This window comes from Erythrolamprus reginae, chromosome 7 (assembly GCF_031021105.1).
Source record: "Erythrolamprus reginae isolate rEryReg1 chromosome 7, rEryReg1.hap1, whole genome shotgun sequence".
In the NCBI taxonomy this organism is placed as follows: Eukaryota; Metazoa; Chordata; class Lepidosauria; order Squamata; family Dipsadidae; genus Erythrolamprus; species Erythrolamprus reginae.
In genome coordinates, this window is record NC_091956.1 from 53,478,790 (window position 1) to 53,501,703 (window position 22,914).

The following is a 22,914-nucleotide window of genomic DNA, read 5'->3' on the forward strand; positions in this document are numbered from 1 at the left end:
AAAAAGGAACATTGACTTCCGACTCTCTCTATTGCAGTAGAATAACACATTAGCATCAAATCACAGCGTTTTGTTTTTCTATAATAATATGAACAAATCATTTTGATAAAGATCTATCAATCTAGTTTATAAAACCCAAAGTCAAAGTTACATTCTTTTCCACATCAAGCATGAAGTTCAGAAGTGGTTTCCACATGGAAACAAAGGTACTTATTTTGTTTTCTTTAATTGATTTTAATTGGAGTAATTGGTTTTGCCATTTCAGCCAACTCCATCAACTTCTGCAACCATTCTTCCATGTTAGGTATAAAATACCTACAATTTTTTCCCTTTTATTGATGACATTTTGATGTCAATGTTCATCTATAATGGGGAATTTCAACAAATTGTGAAGAATTCCAGTGTTTTCAGAATTAACCTTATAAGAAAAAGAAGTTATGAAAGGAATGAGTCTAATTGTTACACTGCAGAAGGAAAAACTAGCTGGTGAAGATGGAATGGAATGACTTATGGAGAAAGCAGCATATGGACCAGTTGCTGGTTCCATTTTCTTACAGTTCAAGTTGCTTGATTCTGATATGGAAAAATGGGTAATTGGCAAATCACTAACATAATTCTATCCCAGATCAGTCATATGTAAGCATTCAAGCATATGTAATTGGCTGTTTCATTAGATTGCAAATATAATTTTATTAGGTCATGGAAGTCAACTCCCTCCGAGTCCAATTTTACATGCAAAAGTGTACATGATGCTAAATACCAAATCTCAATTTTCTTTTTCTTACCTCTTTAGATCTGTTAATGCTTTAGACGATATTGATCTGAAACCCCAATCTTAAAATGCCATGCCATAAGAGATCAATATTCTTTATTCTATCTGGAAGAACATCAAACACATTTTGTTTCTTTTTTATCTGTCTATACTATCTTGTCTGGATTGCTAATTATATATTTAACATTCAGTTCTGGCTGCCAGCTGCTTTTTATTGAATATAGTTAAATGAGTCACAGTATCATGCAGTTAGACCTAGAAGAATCTACATCAAGTGTCAGAACTGATTTATGTTTCTAGAGAACCAGCCAAGGAAAGAAACTAGTGACAATCTTCCATGTGTCAAATTACTGTTGGATTATTATCAGAAATGGGATCTCTGCCATTCCTCTGAAGTTTCCACTATTTGGAGCCTAGTTAGATCAGAAAGAAAATCCTATTTCTCATGGCACATCAGATAACGTCGTGCTCCCTTTTTATGTATCCTATGCTAGTTGAACCAAGAGCAAACCAGCTTGCTTATAACTAAAATTACTATCACATACTATAGATCCGGCATCATGAATAAGAATATAGCAAATGATAAATTTGCAATTCAGCACATATCTTTAAAAATGTGCATGGTCTCTCTCAATATTTTTCTCTCCCCTAGTTTATCATGTCCAAAAGATCTTAAACTGATATGATAGCCTCTCAAGCATCAATGTTTAGATATCTACAATCCTTCCCAACCGAGTCCCTTCCAGAATGGTCCAGCTTTGCTGGCTGGATATTGCAGCACCTATAGATTGGTTGGGAAAAGCTTATTATCACCACCTTTCCCCTCTATATTTGTTTTAATTTTAAAACCACATTCCAACTGTACAAAATCTTAGACAGAATATTTCAAATGTATTCATAACAATATAATTAATGATAATATAATTGATGACAATTAGAGACAAGATATTCAGACACTAAAAACTAAAATATGACCAGATAGCAAATATGCTGGGGGGGTGGGGGTAGCAATCACTTTGTCAAAAAATGTGGTCAAAAAGGACACTCAAACTGTTTATTAATCTGGATTGCATCCCACTGAGACCAAATAGAGATGAATAACATCTTGATAGCTGGGAGAAGCATCCATTATATCTGGAGTGGACTAAGAGCTGGTGTTATGATGCATGTAATAAATACAGTACTATGGAATGGAATCATATTTATTAATTTCTTCCTTTTTTGATGCTTTTTAAATTGACTAGCTTAACTACTTTAGAACGTGATCCACGTTTTTCAAAAATTTCCTGCATCAACACTGGATTAAACTATTCTGCTCAATTTGAAGATAAATCCAGAAAATATTACAAGCAGTTGAACTGAATGTGTCCTTGAATCTTAAATGATCTATAATGTTTGAAGAATTTAGTGCATATATAGAAAATATCTGAGGATCCCAATCAAGAATAAATAAATTATTTGTAAGATTTTTTAAAATTATTATTATTATTTATTATTATTTATTGGATTTGTATGCCGCCCCTCTCCGTAGACTCGGGGCAGCTAACAACAATGATAAAAACAGCATGTAACAATCCAATATTAAAACAACTAAAAAAACCCTTATTATAAAACCAAACATTCACGCAAACATACCATGCATAAATTGTAAGGCCTAGGGAGAAGGAATATCTCAGTTCCCCCATGCCTGACGGCAGAGGTGGGTTTTAGTATGATATGCATATTGTCTCCCTCTTTTTGCTTTTGTTTGTAATAATGTTTTTTCTGCTTTTGTTACTCCTGGTCTCCTGGATTCTTTATCTCCTTTCATCATTACAAATGTTTTACTCAACATTCTGCAAAATTAAGGGGTTAATTTCAAGTACATACTGTTGCTTGACAACATATCATCTTTTCTAAAAATTAATAATCCTAGTGCTACTTTTTACTTTAGTATCTTTGTCATGTGAGCTAAGTATGATAGATCTACATATCTGATAGGGTTTCAGTGGGGGACACAGTCTTAAAAGATCCCAAATCAATTTAACTCTTCAACTGGTATCAAGCTAATTCGTATTTTGTGAAACAAAATCCTTTCTCTTCTTAATTCCATGGAAGGCTATCAAATAAGAAAATTCTGTAGTCTAGAACCTTTCACTTTAATGTTCATATAACTTGTATTAAACATTTCAGTAATAATACTGTATTATGAAAAAATAATGTACCTAAAACATTTGTCACACTGCCAATGAACTTTGCTCTAAAGAGAAAGAATTGGGGAGAAGTAACAAGTTAAATATAGAAAAATTCAGATTAACTAAAAAGGTATTTCAGCAGGATTGAACAATAACTTTGGAGATTTATTCAATCAAGGATGCTTCATTTGTTTCTTCTTCAGCACATTATTCCCACATACGTTTTCAGCTCTAAACACATACTAGACTTAACTTTTTGGGATTAGTAAATATTTGATCATAATTAGACTTAATGGTCATGCTTTTTTCTCTCAGATTCTGTAGAACTAACCCTTGGGTTAATCCTGATGAGTGCCCAGAACAGGCATGGCATGTACACATTCTTTAGAAGGCCACAAACAATGGTTATATTGCAGTATCAATATGCGATTAGAAAGCCTAGTACAATCACATTTAATTTCAGAAAGGAAAAAAATATACTACTTAAAATGGATTATTAAATAGAACAGAAATTCTTGAGTTTACTTTCAAACTCAGAAATAGAAGTGGAAAGTTACCTCCAGTCCAAATGCACTCTTTATATTGCATTTCAGCATAAGGTTGGTGGAAGTGGACATGAAATTCTTTGAAGATTAATTCTGAAAGGAATCCTTCTGAATGTATTCATAAATTAATACATCAGATGGAAGTCTTGCCAAAATAATCAATGCTATTAAATGTTAAGATAATGTAGAATATGGAATACAGTATACCGGTGTGTATATTCTCCATATTCCATATTCCATGTATATAAGTAGAATCAAACAATGATTGTTTGAAATTTGAAAAAAAATGCCAAAAATACAAGTGTTTTATCTAATAAGAACAAAAAATAAAAAGATAGACTGCTTTAAAGGAAAGTAGCATTCTGTCAAGTATCTTCACTAGCTAAGAGATAGGAGTGGGTTTTTCTTTTTAATTTGCACTACAAAAAAGTCACGTATAAAATCTTCTGTATGATTTGTGGAATTTATGAAAGTTTCAAATTTACAAATAAAATAAACCCAGTATAGTAATAATGATATTTTAGGTTTATGTTGGATAACCTGGAATACAGGGCTATGATTTGATGACAAACTATAGTTTTTTTAAAATGTGAAAGTTCCTTATTAGTTTGTCTCAAATAGCAGATGGTGCCTATTCCACCCTTCAGGTATAATTCACTAATAAACTGCATCTCTTAGCAATGGAAATTCTGATCCCAATTGTAGTCATAAGTGGAAGTCTACCTGTATTTTTTCTGAATTTGAGCTGTCCATGTTAATATTTCAACTTTGACAAGTCTGGTAGTGTAGTATGTAATAATGTAATATTGTATTGCTATAATATTGTCAACCATAAACAGCATACCCTGCTATCATTTATAATGTTCATAAATAACAGCTTAACTGCCACCAAATTTTCAGAATGTGTGATTGCTCTTGGGGAAGGGTAATGCAGTGGCTTGAAACCTGTGGGATCAAATTCTACACTACTGTGCAATACTAGCAATAAGGTAAGATATTATAAGCATTTCTTGAATTTTTCCCTCCGACTTGTCCATTTCACACTCATTGAAGGGGGCGAAAATGTACTTTCATTAAACTAAGGGAATAGAAATAGTCTGTTCAAACTTAAAGCTCTGAATGGTACTGAATATATACCATATTTTTCAGAGTATAAGACACCCCGGAGTATAAAGGCACACCTTAGTTTTTAGGGACAAAAATGGGGGGTGGGATCTGCCTACCAGGTATTCATCTAGTTAACGTCCTTAATCTGATCAGCTTCAGCACATTATTTTATGCCCTGGTTAGGGCTTAAAAACAAATATGAAAGAGCTTACCAGTAAAAGTTGGAAACATTGTTAGCACCTGGTTAGGGCAGGAAAGAAACATACTCGGAGCAAGTAGAACAATGAAAAAAGCCTGCAAAGACTTATGGTCTGAAAAAACATTCTTCACAGAGAGTAACAATGAAAGAATCTGCAAGGTAAGAGCTGGGAAGATCGTTAGCACCTATGGTAGTTAGCACTAGGGGGAAAAAAGCTTTGAAAAAAGCTACATTCATAGTTTAAGATGCACCCAAATTTTCAGCTTCTTTTAGGGAGGAAAAAGGTGTGTATTATACTCCAAAAAATACAGTATTTCTTTCCAAGGAATTAAGAACAGTTTTAATAATATTGTAATTTTTTCTGTCTATTAGATAAATACCAGCAGTTATGTAAATTTAATGGATTATTAAGAGAAAAAGAAATGTCTGTAAGAACCAACCTGACGGCTTACCTTAATCTTAACAACATAGAGGGTGGTATAACTGCTCTAACTCTTTCTAGGGCCCTTCCTCCCTATCTTTCCCTTCTCAGCCAATGTCAAGGCAGCCTGTGATACGTTCCCAAAGCCAATTCTTCATTCCTTTTCCTGCCTCCACATCTGCTTCTGCAACCGATGCCCGAGCTGGCATAAACATTTTCACCAGATTTTTGTCCATTACATTTTGTGTCTGTTGAAGTGAGACCTGTTAAACTGAGCGTTTACCAATATGTAAAAATGTCAAATATAGATGAACTTAAATGTGCGAAAATGTACAAAAATACTGTAGCTACCTTATTGTGAGTACAAAGAGGCCTCAACCTATGACCACAGTTGACCCCAAATTTTCTGTTGCCAAGTGAAAGATTTGTTAAGTGAGTTTTTCCCCATTTTATGACTTTTCTTGCCACAGTTGTTAAGTGAATCACTGCAGTTGTTAAATTAGTAACACAGTGGTTAAACAAAATGGTTTTCCCATTGACTTTACTTGTCAGAAGGTTGCAAAAGGTTGAGCCCTGGACACTGCAACTGTTAAAAATGTGAGTCCATTGTCAAGCATCTGACTTTTGATCATGTGCGCACAGGGATGCTGCAATGGTCATAAGTGTGAAAATGGTCATAGGTCACTTTTTTCAAGTGACGTGATAACTTTGAACGGTCACTAAATGAACTGTTGTAAGTTGAGGAGTGTCGGTAATTTTAAAGTTAGCTAAAGCACTAGACTCTATAGAATGTGATGGTAAATTGGGTAAAGATGTTCTGAGTATGATGTTGTTGTTTTAAACAGCATATTACTGTATATCTCGGAGTATAAGATATACCTTTTTCCCCCATAAAAGAGGCTGAAAATTTGGGTGCGTCTTATATTCCAAAAGTAGCTTTTTCAAAGCTTTTCTTCCCAGCCCTAAAGAGGTGCTAATGATCTTTTAATGGCTACACTGAAGAAGTTTTTTTTCCAGCCCTAAGTCTTTGCAGGCTTGTTTTCATTGCTACTCCCTCCGAAGATTTTTTTTCAGCCCTAACCAGGAGATAAAATAATGTGCTGAAGCCGATCAGACTAAGGATTCCCCCCTTATTTTCATCCCCCAAACTAAGGTGTGTCTTATACTCCGATGCGTCTTAATACTCCAAAATACACAGTACAGTGGTACCTCTACTTAAGAACTTAATTCATTCTGTGACCAGGTTCTTAAGTAGAAAAGTTTGTAAGTAGAAGCAATTTTTCCCATAGAAATCAATGTAAAAGCAAATAATGTGTGCAAACCCATTAGGAAAGAAATAAAAGCTCGGAATTTGGATGTGAGGAGGAGTAGGAAGAAGAGGAGGAGGACAGTCGCTACTGAAGGAAGAAGGTGAGGTGAGGGGAATCAAAAAAATCCAAAACTTTAAGGCTTAAAAAAAAAAGAGGGACTCTGAGGTGGTGAGGAGTTGCACGGGCCTTCCATACACCCGGCGTGAGGCTGCCTCCCATACACTGTGCCAGAGAGAGAAACCTAGGCGGGCGAGAGGGGGTAACCTCCCTCTCTTTTGACCGAAAGGCAGCTGCTGCTACTGCTGCTACCTGATTCCTCTTCCTTCCCATGCTGAAGGGCTCCCCTCTCCTCTCGCTCGCTCACTCACTTTGTAGCCGGCGCCTTTCCTTCACTGTGGTGACTCCTCGGTTTGGCTGAAGCCAAGTTGATTTGGCCAGGGCGAAGCGCTCCCTTTTGCCTTTTTGCGCCCAGATGCTCCGGGAGGCAACCTCCACCAGGTGTATGGGAGGCAGCGCGAGCGAGTCACCAAAGTGGTTTATTCCCTCTCCAAGCGCCAGAGAAAGGAAAACGCTTTGTTCGCTCTGGACTGCCAAAGCCTCCTTAAGTGCCACCGAAATTCTCCTCTGGCAGCCCAGAAAAGCCCGAGATGGCCAGGATTAAAGGGGGAATGGCAGGAAACTGACTGGGCCTTCATGCCTCTCTCAAATTTCCAAGGAAATTTTTCTGGGCTCGGGTTCTTAAGTAGAAAATGGTTCTTAAGAAGAGGCAAAAAAATCTTGAACACCCGGTTCTTATCTAGAAAAGTTCTTAAGTAGAGGCGTTCTTAGGTAGAGTTATCACTGTACCTGCTTTGTTCCTGAAGGGAAGCAGGTTTCCCAATCAGTTATTCTTCCCAGAGGCTTTATTACTGCATAAGTGATTTTTGCCTTCAAGAAAGCCTGCAATTGTTTAATAAATAATATATTTGGAGCAGAAATTGACCATATAGACAGCTGTTTCATTAAACACATTTTAATGATCATTAATTCACAGAGAAGATACAGCATACAGTAGGTAATCATAATGGAGTCGAGGTACTGTACTTGTAAGCTTTTATTTGAATCTGGGGTATTATAAAAGATGGAAGGAAATATGATGGTCTAGTCCGGATGACTAAACAGATACCGCTCATTTTCTTAGCTGCAGAACAGTTTGACAATTGCTCTCCTCTGTGATGCTTTTCAATTTCTCTGACTTGCCTAATGTCCTAGTAACAACTACCGGTGTTATACACACAAACTAGGCTCACTCCAGTTTTGCTTCCAAGCACGGTCACAGTTGATCAGGGGCTACTAAGGCTATTTTAAAGTCACCATTGTATATATTCTTTAAAGCTGTGAAAGATTTAAATCTCTACCTCCTTTCTGTAGTTTAATTTAACACTTACAAGCAGAGAACAAATTGTGTGTGTGTGTGTACGTGCGTGTGCATATACACGTACTCTAAATATATAGAATACTCTAATAGACTGGCCTATTCTGGGAGATCCTGTATGTTCTCTAGAAATACACACTGTGTATATGATACAATGATGAGAACAATGTATTTGCATTATAACACACACATGCATACACAAGAAACAATTTTGAAGTAATGGTTTGATGATGTAGAAAAGGGCATGTAGCCCTTTTTGAAATGTAATGATCTGAATTTGCATCAAAGCAAAAACAAAACACATACATTTGTTAAAAATACTTCAAATCACAGTTAGCCTGCCAGGGTACAGTTTTTTGTTCATTTTGAACATGCAACTGAGCATTGGTGCTCTCGTGATCCAGGACTATTAAAGATGAAATGATATAATGTATCATTTCCAAATATATATTTTGATAGGAATATCCTGAAAAATATGCACTTTGTCTAGCTCATTCATTATGTGTTTATCCTTTCTTTGCAAGGAGCAATTGTTTGAAATTGATACAATCTAGGTCCATCAATTATTTTACAAAAATTAACTAGCTCTAATAGAAATTTAAAGTAATGTTCTATACTGTTTTATGCAGACATTTAGGCAGATAATAATTTAACAAGAATTATCTGGATTCTTTATTATAGTGAGAAAATGGTCATTATCCTTTCAGGAAATAATACTCTATTGCTATACTTGTCCTTTGCAAGGAGCTCTACTCCACCAGGGGTCAGATGGCCCTGACTTTACTGGCCAAAACAACTGATGGAAAATAACAAAAATAAAGATAAAAGATAGCAAGTGCAATCAAAATTTCACTGTCTCCTGTTAAAGGCCTGGGTGAAGAGCCATCTCTTTTAAACTAGGGGCTCTCTAGATCTTGGAGGGAACTTTGTCTCAGAGGACAAGCAATGCTATAGAGAATACTCCCGAGAGATGATAGATCCGCCATCACTGGAGGCTTTCTAAGAGAAACTGGACAACCATTTCTCTGAAATGGTATAGGGTTGTGATGGTGAACCTATGGCACATGTGCTGGAAGTGGCACACAGAGCCATTTCTCAGGGTTCATGGAGCCATTGCCCCTTGTTCTTCCGGGTTCTGGTGAGCTGGCCAGCTGGTTTTCATATGCATGGGTGTGCCAGAAACTGGAAGAACAGTCGTCCATTGTATATGCACACTCCAGGAAAATGATCTTCCTGTTTCCAGAGTGCACATGCCAAATTTTCATAAAATATGTAACTCTACTTTTTGAAATATATATTGTTAATTAAGAAATAGCCCAAAGGAGTCAAGGCCAATCATTTTTGCATTTTAGAAGTGCAGGTTTAAAGGGGGAAAAACTGTAATTGTTAAAAACTCCAACTCCTGAAAGATTTGCCAAAGAGTTACAGAGTGTTGGTTATTACATTTAAAGCCTTATATAGCTTAGAGCCAGGTTATCTTCAGGACCGCCTCCTACCACATAGATCCCAATGATTGGTAAAATCCCACAGAGTCGGACTCCTTCAGATTCCATTGACTAAGCAATGTCGACTGACGGACCCGTGGGGAAGGGGTGTATCTAATAATAATGACTGTAATGGTATATAATAATAATAATAATAATAATAATAATAATAATAATAATATATTAGATTTGTATGCCGCCCCTCTCCGAAGACTCGGGGCGGCTCACAACAAGCGATAAAACAATATTGTACAGGCACAAATCTAATATTAAGAAAAAAAACTAAAAACCCTATCAATTTAAAAAACCAAACAGCACATACATACCAAACATAAATTATAATAAGCCTGGGGGAAAGGTGTCTCAAATCCCACATGCCTGGCGGTATAGATGGGTCTTAAGTAGTTTACGGAAGACAAGGAGGGTGGGAGCAGTTCTAATCTCCGGGGGGAGTTGATTCCAGAGGGCCGGGGCCGCCACAGAGAAGGCTCTTCCCCTGGGGCCCACCAGACGACATTGTTTAGTCAACGGGACCCGGAGAAGGCCAACTCTGTGGGACCTTATCGGCCGCTGGGATTCGTGCGGCAGTAGGCGGTTCCGGAGGTATTCTGGTCCAATGCCATGTAGGGCTTTAAAGGTCATGACCAACACTTTGAATTGTGACCGGAAACTGATCGGCAGCCAATGCAGGCCACGGAGTGTTGTAGAAACGTGGGCGAATCTGGGAAGCCCCACGATGGCTCTCGCGGCTGCGTTCTGCACGATCTGAAGTTTCCGAACACTTTTCAGAGGTAGCCCCATATAGAGAGCGTTGCAGTAATCCAACCTCGAGGTGATAAGGGCATGAGTGACTGTGAGCAATGACTCCCTGTCCAAATAGGGCCGCAACTGGTGCACCAGGCGAACCTGGGCAAACGACCTCCTCGCCACAGCCGAAAGATGATGTTCCAATGTCAGCTGTGGGTCGAGGAGGACGCCCAAGTTGCGCACCCTCTCTGAGGGGGTCAGTAGTTCCCCCCCCAGGGTAATGGATGGACAGATGGAATTGTCCTTGGGAGGCAACACCCACAGCCACTCCGCCTTGTCTGGATTGAGTTTGAGTTTGTTGACACCCATCCAGTCCCCAACAGCCTCCAGGCACCGGCACATCACTTCCACTGCTTCGCTGACTGGACATGGGGTGGAGATGTACAACTGGCTATCATCCGCATATTGATGATACCTCACCCCATGCCCTTGGATGATCTCACCCAGCGGTTTCATGTAGATATTAAATAGCAGGGGGGAGAGGACCGACCCCTGAGGTACCCCACAAGGGAGAAACCTAGAGGTCGACCTCTGACCCCCCACTAACACCGACTGCGACCGACCGGAGAGGTAGGAGGAGAACCACTGGAGAACAGTGCCTCCCACTCCCAACCCCTTCAGTCGGCGCAGAAGGATACCATGGTCGATGGTATCGAAAGCCGCTGAGAGGTCAAGAAGCACCAGGACAGAGGACAAGCCCCTGTCCCGGGCCCGCCAGAGATCATCCATCAACGCGACCAAAGCAGTTTCCGTGCTGTAGCCGGGCCTGAAACCCGACTGTTGAGGCCCTAGATAATCGGCTTCTTCCAAGGACCGCTGGAGTTGGAGCGCCACCACCTTCTCAACAACCTTCCCCATAAAGGGAAGGTTGGAGACTGGACGGTAGTTATTAAGCACGACTGGGTCCAGGGAAGGCTTCTTGAGGAGGGGGCGCACAAGTGCCTCCTTATAAGGAGCCGGGAAGGACCCCCTCCCCAAGGAGGCGGTGACAATCTCCTGGACCCAGCTCCGTGTCACCTCTCGACTGGCCGAAACCAACCAAGAGGGACACGGATCCAGTAAGCAGGTGGCAGAACTCACAGCTCCAATGGCCTTGTCCACTTCATCAGGTGTCACCAAGTCAAACTCCTCCCATACAGATGGACAAAGACGTTTAGCCCCAGTCACTTCGACTGACTCATTGTCAGCCGATATTGCTATGCAATTGGAGTCGAGTTCCACTCGGATCCGAGCAACTTTATCAGCGAAAAATGAGTTAAATTCCTCAGCACTGCCCTGCAAGGGTTCACCAACTCCCCCCTGATTTAGAAGGGAGCGGGTCACCCTAAACAGGGCAGCCGGGCGGGATTCCGCTGATGCAATCAAGGCGGCATGGTACGCGCATCTTGCCGCCTTGAGCGCCACTTTGTAAGTCTTAATAAAAGCTCTTACAAGTGTTCGGTTGGATTCGGACTTACTCTTCCTCCATCGCTTCTCTAGACGTCTCTTCTGGCGTTTCAACTCCCGGAGCTCCTCGTTGAACCATGGAGCTCTACGGGGTCTAGTGCCACAGAGAGGTTGCAGTGGCGCAATTCGGTCAAGAGCCTCCGCTGCAGCCTTGTTCCAGGCCTCAGCAAGAGACTCTGCCGAGCTGTGGACGAGCGAATCTGGTAAAACCCCAAGCGCCTTCTGAAAGCCCTCAGGGTCCATCAGGCGTCTGGGGCGGAACCTCCTAATCGGTTCCGCCTCCCTGCGGGGGAGGATTGGAGCCAGGAAGTTGAGCCGCAGTAGAAAATGGTCTGACCATGACAAAGGCAATGCTTCTAAGCCCCTTAGTCTCAGACCACTATTCAATTGCTCCGAGAGGAATACCATGTCGGGTGTGTGTCCACCCTCGTGAGTCGGACCCTGAACTACTTGAGTCAGGTCCATGGCTGTCATGGTGGCCATGAACTCCTGTGCTAATCCTGAGGAACCGCCGAGCGACGGCAGATTGAAGTCCCCCAGGACAATGAGTCCAGGGAACTCCACCGCCAGCCCGGCCACCTCTTCGAGCAGCACAGGCAGGGCTGTTGACACGCAGCTGGGAGGCAGGTACGTGAGTAACAAGCCCACCTGAACCCCTAAGTCCAACTTCACAAGGAGTGACTCACAACCCGCGATCTCAGGAGCAACGAGTCTACGCAGATGGAGGCTCTCCCTGGCTACAATAGCCACTCCTCCCCCCCTTCCCATGGCAGTGATGGTGAACCTTTTTTGGTTCATGTGCCAAAAGTGGGAGCATGGGGGGTGTAGGCATACCCAGACACATATGCCCTGCCCTTGGCATGTGATAGCACACCTGTTTTTCTCTCTACCCAGGCTTCAGAGCATTTCTAGCAGCTTGGGGAGGGCGAAAATGGCCTTCCTCCTCCTGGAGGTCCTCTGGTGGCTAGAAACATTTCATTTGCTGACTTCCAGTTAACTGGAAGTTCCATTTTTTTTTTGCATGTGATAACATGCCCATTTTTCTCTCTACCCAGGCTTCGGAGCCTTTTTAGGACCCTGAGGAGGGTGAAAACAGTCTTCCCCCCCACCTGGGGGCCCTCTGGAGGCCAAAAATGGCCCATTTCCCAATTTGAAGAAGTTGGGAAATGGGCCACTTTTGGCCTCCAGAGGATTTCTGGAGGCATGGGGAAGGGCGTTTTGGCCCTCCCCAGGGTCCTAGAAAGGCTCTGAAGCTTGGGAAGAGCAAAAACTGGACCTTCTCCACCCTCTTCAGATGCTGAAAACAGGCTATTTCCTGACTCCCAGTGGGCCCAGAAGGCCCCCAAATCAGCTGAGTTTGTGTGCTCACCAATATGACTCCACACTTGTGGCACACATGCCATAGGTCCACCATCATGGGTATATAAGAAAGACCTTAGGAGATGAAACAAAGAAATGCGGTCTAGGAAACAGTCAGAAAAGAGACAATATTGGTGAGAAAGGGCTGACAAGAAGATGGCAGGAGGTTTTTTGTTTTCAGACTTCCAACATTCAGTTTAGATAGCCTTATAATAAAGTAGAAATAGCTTATCTGGCTGCATTTCCTGTATGATCTGCCTAAGAAACTGACAATGGGAGTTTTAATGCCTCTGGAAAAAGAAAAAAAGCTCTCAAAATTCCACCAGTTACAAAAAAACATCCTAAATAGTGTGACAATTTAATGTAAGTCCTATACATTCCAGTGGTGTTGTAATACTCCAGCCCTTACATCTGGCAAGTCAAAGAACTGTACTATACTTAACTTGAAAATTGATAGAGATTTCCTACTTCACAGAGATTGAAGTTGAAAAACCCTAATAATTGAAAAGATGATTCATTCATGCAGTTCAAAAAAGATATAGACCTTTTTTGCTACCTTAGAATTTGATAAGATAGGAGGGGGGTGTATGACAATTTGTCACGGCCAACTCCCATGGCCAATTCACTACATGTCAATTTGTCATGGCTACCTCGCCATGGGATAATTTGCTGTGGGTCAAGAGTGACACTAATATTAAAGAGGACCAGAATGAAATATGAATGACAATTGTTTAAAAATTAAATTGAATTGTTAAACTCTTCTGTGATAAATTGTCCTGCGGCAAGTTGGCCATGGGTGAGTTGTCTCACAGGGAATTGGCCATGGTGAGTTGGATACAGCAAGTTGGCTGTGGCAAGCTGTCTCATTCTGACAGGAAGTGTATCTTAAATCTCTAAATAAGATTTAAGATGAAAAAATGGATTGGGTCTAAAAGTAAGGATAATAATAAGAAACAGCGCCATGATCCATACATTGTTTTGTCTTCATTTCTGACAGAGCATTGAAAATCGAAGGATGTTCTTAAGCCTCCACAATTTTGTACTCCTAATTTAGCTGTTCACCTAACCAGAGACACAGAAGAAAACAGATTTGTATTATTTTGGCATGTTCCTAGTGTAGGAATTCATTATTATTATCATCCCAATTTGGCAAGCAGAATTTTAAAAGAGAAAATCAAGCTACTGACAACCTTTCCAACATGCTCTGTAAAGAGAAGATCTGCCGAGGGCTAGACAGATATCAAAAACCAACAGCATGATAAGGATTACTCATCTTCTGTAACTTACATAGTGGAATGGAACTATTCTGATCTTAAGCATATGCCCAAGCACAGAATGTCACCATGGGAGCAGCCTGCCCAAGGACAACTGCATTACGGTCACTTCAAGTAGTGCTTGACTAGATGAGATTATGAAAAAAAGTTAACTCCCCCACCATATAAGTTTGTTAATCACAATGAACAGTTTGTTGACAGTAAATACTAAAGAAAGATATGGACAAGTAAATTTCAAGATGATTTTAAACCACTCAAATTTACAACACACCCTATCTGCCTCCAAAAATATTTAGTTCAGGTACTGGACATGTAGCATGTAGAATTATCCAGATTTTATTTCCCTGACTAAAACATGCAAAATAATTAGTTATTTGTTCCAAATTCTTTGTGTCCTTAATCTAGGAGAGGAATGTGTTTTTACTAAATCTTGAGAGAACAAACGGTTTAAGAAAGGGTATGGTAGCACAATGGTTAGAAATGTATGAAAGTGCCTCGTTAACAAATTCCATAGAAATAAGGCGGCATTTCAGCAAACAGCCAGAACCTGAAAACAAAAAATAAGAACAGCAAAGGCCCAACATAAACAATACCTTGCAATGAAAGTCAGTGACAATAAAAAAAAAGCTTCTTCCATCACATAAACAACAAGAAGAAAATCAAGGAAACAGTCACTATACTAAAAAACGAAGACGGTAATGAAATCACAGACAACAAAGATAAAGCACAGCTGCTCAACGCCTACTTTGCATCAGTCTTCACACAAAAAGGAACCACCAACCAACCAACCTGCAACTACAATATACAGACCCGGAATCGAACTCAACACAGACAAAAACACAATAAAGGACTATCTGTGGGAACTCAACGAGTACAAATCACCAGGACCAGATGGACTTCACCCCAAAGTCCTAAAAGAACTGGCAGACACCATAGCAGAACCACTTCTCCTCATCTACCAAAAATCCTGGACCACCGGAGACCTACCGGAAGACTGGAAACAAGCAACACCCTAGAGGACAGGCTCAAAATACTGAAAGACCTTGACAAAATAATGCTGTGGGCCTAAATCAACAAAATGATTTTCAAGGTTGAGAAGAGCAAGGCCCTACATATAGGTAAAAAAAACCCTAGACGTGCATACAATCTGGGAGAAACCCCACTTAGCAATAGCGACTGTGAAAGAGATCTTGGAGTCTTGGTGGATAATCAACTAAACATGAGCCAGCACTGTGCAGCAGCAGCTAAAAAGGTCAACACAATTTTAAGCTGCATCAACAGGGGGATACACTCCAAGACCAGGGAGGTATTAATACCACTCTATTACACCCTGGTCAGACCTCACCTGGAGTACTGCATTCAATTCTGGTCACATTTCATAAGGGACATTGAAACCCTGGAGAAGGTGCAAAAAAGAGCAACCAAAATGATTAGGGGACTAGAAACCAAGACTTATGAAGAGAGACTGCTCGAACTGGGTATGGATAGCCTTGAGAAAAGGAGGGCCAAGGGGGACATGATAACACTGTACAGGTACTTGAGGGGTTGCCACAGAAAGGAGGGGGCCACACTATTCTCCAGGGCACCAGTGGGCCAGATGAGAAACAACAGTTGGAAGCTGACCAAGGAGATATTCAACCTGGAAATAAGGAAGAACTTCCTGACAGTCAGAGCGATCAACCAGTGGAACGGCCTGCCAGCGGAGGTTGTGAATGCCCCAACCCTGGACACTTTCAAAAGAGATTGGACTGTCATTTGGCTGGGGTGCTGTAGGATTACCTTGGCAGAGGGTTGGACTTGACCTGCAAGGTCTCTCTCAGCTCTATCAACAAATGAATGAATGAATGAATGAATGAATGAATGAATGAATGAATGAATGAATGAATGAATATTAAATACAAGTGAATAGCTCAGTACTGTGATGCTGAACCTATATCATGCGTGTTAGACCTGGCAAGCAGAGTTTTCTGTGGGCACGCACACAGTCACTTTGTCTCTGCTCAGCAAAAAAAAAAAAAAGCAGTTTCTTTTCCTGCAGAGATGCCTGTGTTGTGATGCCCTGCCTCTCTGCCAGCCAGCTGGGCTTCTTCAGGCACTTAGCTTGGAACCTATTAGCTCCTCCCCACCCTCTGTCTCAGCGAGTGGTGTACAAATGTTTGGCTGGGCTCAGAGATGGGGTTTTCAGGTGGCCAATCCAGCTCTGGGTTAGTTTCAACACAAATGTTCATTCTTGGCTTTGAGATTCCTAGCTGCAGTGGCCAGCAAAGCTAGCTGTGCTGTGCTGATCTGGCAGACAAAATAGGAAAAGGATGCAGAGAGAAACAGTCCTGTTGCCAAGCTGAGCGCGGGTTGGAGGGGGGCAAAATTTCCAACTCCAGCTTCCTGTTGCGGCATACGGCTTTTCAAGTAGGCTGGAAGGAAGCACCACTGGCTTGCTCACGTTCTGAGTCACCAATCTAGCTTGATGCAGGTGGCAACACAGTTCACATTGTCCTTTCTAAGCCCACTGGCCCCACCCACCAGCAATCCCAGGATTCCCTTCCCAGCCCTGCCTGTCTCATACAGGCATCACCCACATGACTAATGTAGAGTTCGCCATGCCCACTCAGTCACATGACCACCATCCCAGCCACACCTACCAAGTCATTAGTAAGAACAGGTTGTCACTTTGCAATATATAATTGGGTTTTGGGTGGCAGTTTGGGAACTCAGTCCCTAAAAGGTTCGCTATCACTGGCCTAGTATAATATAACACAATAACAATTTTCTAGTTTTGTTTCCTCCTTATAGCCATAATATATAGTTTTTAACTTTGTGGTAGAGATTAAAGGGAAATATGCATTGCCCAATTTTTTAAACAAACTCACCCTATGTATTCTTCACGAAGTCAAATTCAAACAGGAAAAAATATTCACACTAATATTCCTCACTAATAAGAATCCAGAAAGACTTTATGATCAAAATAATAACAAGTAAACAATATAAAATCTGATAAATTTCTCAAATGTCTATCTCCATGCATCCATTGTCATCAACGTGACCTCAATTCAATTAATGCTTGCCTACTGTTTCATTCATTTCAATAAATTCCCTTCCTGAATGCCTTCCACCGAAGGTTATTTTAATCTTCAAGATACAAACAGCTTTGGACATGACATGATGTACTGGGGTGGGTTCCTACTTAACACACTGCCAATTTGCTTCTTCTCATTGGTCTGAACTGGAAGGAATCTACCCCTGAAGATATAGAAGAAGAAGAAAAGTCCAGCCAATAAAACCATTTGATGTTTTATCTCCACTGCTTAAAATATCACTGAGCTGTTTCTGTATAAGGAAGTTTCATCATCCAACAGGAAGGAAAATAACATGATTCCTATTTAGCCAAGTGGAAAAAAATTGGAAAGCGTATTACCATATATATCAATGTTTTGGGCAAACAGATCACTATTACCACTACCACTAACCAAAATCAAAGAGGAGTATGTACATTCCAAAAGCATAAAAGTGCATGTGTTTTTAAGATGTGTTTGTGTGTGAGTGAGTGTGTGTATATTTGTGCGTGTGTGTAAAAATAAAAATAAAAGATATGAAAAACAGCTTTCTGAAGGATGAATTGATGATTTTAGTATAGGGCAGGATTTTTCTTTAAAAAGGAACACAATAGCTTTCCTCACTATTTCTCTGCTTGCCTCCCCCCTCAATTCTTTTCACTTTATGCCAGCATTTCCATTTCATTTTATAACTCTGTTTTGACAACATATAGCCTACTTTCTGATATAAAATTATTCAGTAAAATTTTTCTTATTTGTAAAATAAGAAAAATAGAATAATGATTGTTTATCTGCACAAACATGCATTGGTTCTGTAGACAAGAAAAGAACTTCCTTTACTAATAAGTAAAATCCAGTCTTGGTCTTTCATGATATGCACAGCTTCTTCCCAAAATTTCTGTCCTTCCAGTGAAGACAAAATCTTAAAAGTATTTTCTCAGTGGAACAATTAATGTTCTCTTTGTTCTCTTCCTGGAGTATTTAACTCATGCTATGTTAAACATATTGAAATCAAATAAAGAGCTCAGTCTACTGCTTATTTTGTAAAGTTAGAGACCGAATATGTTGAATCTAGATTTAGATAAAGCAAATTGGGTGACAGAAATGAAGATACACAAGCTATATTCTCTGTGGCATTAGTACAATCTGAAAATATTAGAAAAAAGAATTGAGAAGGTGGGGCAGAATGCTGAGTAGAACAGGAAAAAAAATCAGGCAGAAGTACCATCCATTTATGGGGCAGGGGAGGGAGAGAAGACAGAAAAAGACTGCAGAAAAAAGAGAAGTATAGGATAAACCACTTCTATAAGCATCACTGTATAGCTTTAGATTTAATCCAGACCTGAACTTTATACAGTATTTCATTTGTTTAGAAGTCACATTCCCTTCTACGGGAGATTTTTCTTCTGATCACACGATTATGACAAATAAGCTGTTTGTGGTTTCTCAGAAAAGGAAAGGCACAAATTCAAAATAAATTTCTTTATTAGGATTCTTAAATATATTCTACATATGCTTTCACTAATGTTAAACTGTATTAGAATACACTTATTCTTTGACCTTTTTAGGACTGATTTATTTATTTATTTATTTATTATTATTTAGACTTGTATGCCGCCCCTCTCCGCGGACTCTACTCTACAAACAGAATTCAATTATGTAGAGTGGGACTGGGCTGGTTTTTGGAAAGATGACCATGGGAAAACTCAGGGCTGTAAATGTTATGAACCAATACAACAAACAACACAAGCATCCACGAGAGCTAACCTCATGCATAAGTGCACTATCCATCTCACGTATATAAACAGCGTTACATCTATGTATACTACCAATACATACTTGATTAAACAAACAAACAAATATAATAATATATATAATTGCAATTCTAAGAGCTAGTACAGTATTGGTTTGAAGGCACCCTTGCCTTTTTATTCAATCACATTGCAAACCACTATGCATAGAAAGTTACAGTCCTAATCTCTTCATAAAAAGTATCGAATTTATCACTTTGGAGGCAAAGGTTTCATATAGGTTGTGGAGAGGTGAAAGAACAGAATGTAAAGTAGGCTGAGTTGATCATGGGATAATATAGATATTCCCAATCTGTTGATAATACATTGGGTAAATATTATGAGAACTGAATTCCAACATTTGTGAAGAAGCTAGGGAAGAGTACTGAGTACTCAGCTAGGATTACAAAATACTGCTATGGGGCAGCATTTTTGCTCTAAAACCCTAGCAACTGATGCATGTAACTTTCATATTTGAATATTTATACAAACACTGGTGCTGGTTCCCAGTCCTTTATCAATCAATCCTATATACATTTTCTCAGAAATAAAGTTTTCCTATGTTCAACTGCTCTTACTAAGTCTGCATATAATTACTTATTTATTTAACTAATATCTGCTATGCTAATATTTCTTTAACATTACGGAGTTCCTGAAGACTGAGTCAGGTAAATTTTCAAAAATCCAAATAGTATTTTTTTTTCTCAATAACTTACTTGACACCAGTACTGGAGAGTGAACAAAGAATACACTGTCAAAGAGGAAATCTGCACAGAATGTTACTGTTTGTTCTTTATGAATGCAGAGGTGTATTTGCTAAAAGAAAGGCATTCCATTCCCCTCCAGAGATTTCCCCTTCACTCAGTAGAACGACAGCTCTGGGTTTACATCCCTTCCATTCAAGTTATGTCAGCCTGTCAGTTACAGACCCTTATTTGCTAGAAAGTCTTTTGCTACAAAAATTAATCCTAGACTTCAACTTGGCTTTACTTGCTCCTAATACGAAAGCAATTATTTGTATTCAATTTGCTCTTGGAAGCTAAATGAGGGCATTTAAATATTGAACTAGTGGAAAATTACTGTGCAGAAAATGTTTCTTGCATTTTCACAAAAAGTTAATACCATAATTGAATATTGACATGTTTGCCAGCCTTTGCCTTCCCCAAATGGACAAACTGAGGTAGGATTACTCTTATTTGGAGAACTGCATTCAGACTAATTCTTATTCCAGTTTGTAGTTCTTCTGGCTTTCTTCGGTGTTTGCCCCAATTACTCTTACATTTGCTCTTACTCAGTGAAAATATAAGGAACCATATAACTGGTGGGTTCCAAAGAACAGAACATATTTGTGGAGCATCATATGAGTGGCAACCCTTCTTTAAAAAGATTTTCCAAGATCATCCTCTATTTTTACTCTAATTCTGCATCCCTTTTTATTCTAGCAGATACTCTGTGACTGATTGCTGTTGTTATTCTTGGCTGGTGACTATAAAATACTATCTTCCCCAATCTGTCACCCACTGTATGTTTTGGGAGACCAATCAAAATTCCCATCTAGCTGTCAGACCAGCCTTTATCATTCTGCTAAATGCAGTACAGTAGACTGAAGAAAGAGTTGAAAGAAGAGAAAGTTATAATTAAAGCAAGTTTAAGGAAGGATAGTGATCATATTGATATATATTATTATTGAAAGAAAAAATGACACAAAGGAACTTTAGCCAACGGTAGAGGTTTGGATAGAGTTAATAAACAAAAGGAAGCTAAAGGAGACAGCGAGTCAAAACCAGTTAATGTACTCAGGAAGAGATGCAGCTTTTCTTGCAAAACAAACCTGACATACAGAAATGTAAATGGATCCTAAAAGGTATTATATCAGGATTTGGTGGACTCATAAAAATCAACAAAACCCAAAGAAATATGTTTTTATTTCTGTAGGTTTTTGCTGATTTGACCAGCGCACTATAAAAATGAGATTTTCTCAAAAAGACATCCAATTCTGAAGAACAAATGATTTACCGTCAACTGTAGACTTGTTTAAAACTTTTCAAATGGAATAACCAGACAGAAAATACAAATTCAAGGAATTAAATTATCATTCTCTACTTAGAATTAATTATGAACATAATTGGCATTGTTTTCTGAATAATTAAGTGTTGAGCAAAAGTCATCCAGCCTCACAAAACCTTTATGTAATATCTGCATATGAAAGATACACAACGAGAAAGAAACACAACGAGAAAGAAAAATGAGAAAGAAGTATAACTCTTGTGGCAAGTTCTTACAGAACGATAATTTATAGTCTAGAAACATTAGCTAAGAATGCAGAACAAAACTGAAAATCCTCAAGACAGACAAAAATAGTAGAGAATTACCAGTCAGACGAGTCTTTCTGTTTTTGATATGTCGGAGATATTAGTATTTTTCTTCTTGTACATCCAGATCTTGTTAACCCGGTCTTCTCTTAATGCTTAGTTCCTCTAAAGGTCTAAGTTTAACTGAAGAACAAGAACCTGTAATCAGGAGAAAAAGAGAAGGCGATAAGAGCAGGAAAGAATTTCAGCTGCTGGCTGCTGCTACTGTTCTAGAAGCATTTGAGCTATTTTCAGCACTTGGCGGATTTGTCCGCAGTAGGAGAAACCAGAAAAGTACATAGGCAGGAAACTTAGGAGAACTTGGTCTGCCGCTCAAATTCCACATCCACTTTTTAAATGTTGAGAAAAATCAATTTTCAGGCTATTTGAAAAAGTACACTGTGTGTTTGCACCAGAACCAGACCACAATCACCTTAATTTTTCTTGGACCCAGTAACCAGCGTGGCAAGCACAGAAAATGTTGTGCTTCTAATTTCGGTCAGACTCATGCCAGTTTTTCTGAACAGAAGTTCATTCTCCTCTTACTTTCTTTCCCATCCAATGTTTTGGATCTTTTTGGCATCGGTGTCCAGGAACAAACTCAGCTTCCTAAAAGGGAAGCCACCAGTTTATTTCCAGTTTGCAACTAATTTTTTTGAATCAGTCACTCAGCTATGATTTGTAGCAGCTATGATTTCTGAATGTTAGTGACAGAAGCTGTTGACACTGTAGTATTTAACTAACAGGGAATCCGAAACCAATCAGTATTGCAATTACATTTTCACTCACTGCCATGAAAGATAAACAATCAAGCTCTCTTCAACTTAGAATGGCATAATTATTATATATTTGATATATTTAGGCACCCACCATGTTCAAAACATGTTCAACACATCTTTTTTTTTAATAAAAAGTTTAATCTTTAGATTCAGCATGTTTTTATGGGTTTGAACATTTGATGTTGTAGCTTGCTGAAGCTTCAATGTTTGGGTACTAAACAGGTAAATAAACAAAACATTATTTTATAAAGTTTTTTTAAATATATCTTTTGCAGATGAAAAGCTGTGACTGAGAGAAATGTAAATATCTTGGCAGGAACAAATTTCAGAAAATATCTTTGTTTTAAGGGTATCATTACCATCAGGAAGGAAAAGGTAATTATTTGTGAATTAGCCCTTTCCCATATGTCAGTGAACTTTCCAGGATGTCTAGAAGAGTGTGTATTGTTTGATTTCCTAAGTATGTTTTGCAGAAGTAATCCAGAAACCACCGTATTACTCATATTTATTCTGAAACATTCTTCAAAGGATGTTCCCTATTAGATTGAAAAATAAGTACACACACACAAAAAAACCCCAAAAAACAAAACCCAAGACAATTTTTAAATCTTCCACTCAGATTTTATTTATTT

The 22,914-nt window shown here is 39.3% G+C and overlaps 1 protein-coding gene across 17 annotated transcripts in view; it reads right to left on the reverse strand.

Moving 5' to 3' along the window:
* SORBS2 (sorbin and SH3 domain containing 2) overlaps positions 1-22,914 on the reverse strand; it is a 203,065-nt gene that overhangs the window by 147,116 nt on the left and 33,035 nt on the right. For 8 of the 17 annotated variants that reach the window (XM_070757541.1, XM_070757539.1, XM_070757537.1 and 5 more), the window contains exon 1: positions 21,525-21,579. The gene's annotated coding sequence lies outside the window, so the exon portion shown is untranslated. Of the gene's footprint in view, positions 1-2,976; positions 2,993-21,524; positions 21,663-22,914 lie in introns of those variants that run through there. The other 9 variants (XM_070757547.1, XM_070757544.1, XM_070757543.1 and 6 more) reach the window with 3 other exon arrangements.